At 38.8% G+C, this 1,178-nt stretch overlaps 1 protein-coding gene across 1 annotated transcript in view; it reads right to left on the bottom strand.

Annotated features, from left to right (window-relative positions):
• gata2a (GATA binding protein 2a) overlaps nt 1-1,178 on the bottom strand; it is a 13,289-nt gene extending 12,111 nt beyond the window's left edge. The window contains exon 1 of the mRNA XM_034868386.1: nt 902-1,178. The gene's annotated coding sequence lies outside the window, so the exon portion shown is untranslated. The remainder of the gene's footprint in view (nt 1-901) is intronic.

Genomic DNA, 1,178 nt, shown 5'->3' with positions numbered 1-1,178 from the left:
GGTGTAAAAGGTGCAATGTATCTGCTCCTGCATGCCTGTGGAGACCCCAGCCCGCCCTGTCTCTGCTCCTCTATTGTAGTGTTGTGATTGGTCTTTCTGCTGATGAAAGATCATTGCTCAAGTCATTATGCATTTCAAAGTGTGACAATTGAATACTCTTGTCAGAACTAAGTGACTGTGTCTAGCCCATTTCGTGATCGAGTTATTTTTTCTCTTTCTCTCAGGAATAGAACACGTTGCTCACGGCAACATGAAGTGGGCTATTAAAATGCCTTTTTGACAGTATACGTATGTGCCTGCGTTAATTCTTGGATATTTCAGAAATACTGTATATATGTCTACTAGGCGCAATATTATGGTTACTATAGGTGCATTAATTATTAAATGTGTCTTAATGTTGATCTTCTTTGTTGGTCTTCTTTTTTATTGTAGAAAAATAATTTAGGTTAAAGAATACAAATGAAAGCAGCCTATTTCAGTGACTATAACCAAAGCAGCTAATACCGCATCTTTACAATGGATAGGAGGTCTCTGATATGCTTTACACGTCTAATCCAATATTGTGCCGCTTTCTTGTCAGATGTTACGGAGGTTTAGCCTACAGTTAACAGTCTATCGAATAGCCGTGACAAACTAAGGCTGAATGCGAATGTAAATATAAGCTGCAATTATCAACAAAGCGTAAAAAATAACAACGTTGAAAGCTTTAGCTCAAGAAATGTTGCAAAAAAATAAGCTATTGTTTTTTTTTTTATACAACAATTTTTACCATCGAAGAGAAGATTTTTTCAACCAATTATTATTATTATTAGCATATTTCAAAACGAAAAAAAAAAAAAACATTTCCCAAAAGAAGATTTTAAAATAGCAGATAGTCTAAAAATATGAACAAATCACTTACCTGCTCCAGTAAACGCAGCAGAGCAGCAGCGTGGCTGCGCTTTCTCTGTCAAACCAGAGAAAGTGGATCCATTCGGTTCACTGCACAGCTTCGGCGCTTTTCTCCAAAATAAACGAGCGATAGGAAAAGGTGTCCAGGCGGGCCCTGTTTTTTAAAGACACTGTCGAGACAACATAGGACAACCGGTGGCTTGGAGCTGCTGCTCGCTGTCTCATCTTCCGGAGAGCGCTCAGTGTCTCCCTGCTCTCTCGCTGTGTCCAAACCTCTCTGAATATGA

The sequence above is a fragment of the Etheostoma cragini genome, chromosome 4 (genome assembly GCF_013103735.1).
Source record: "Etheostoma cragini isolate CJK2018 chromosome 4, CSU_Ecrag_1.0, whole genome shotgun sequence".
NCBI lineage: Eukaryota > Metazoa > Chordata > Actinopteri > Perciformes > Percidae > Etheostoma > Etheostoma cragini.
The sequence above is the reverse complement of the archived record's forward strand: the minus strand, read 5'-3'. Positions and strand labels throughout refer to the sequence as shown.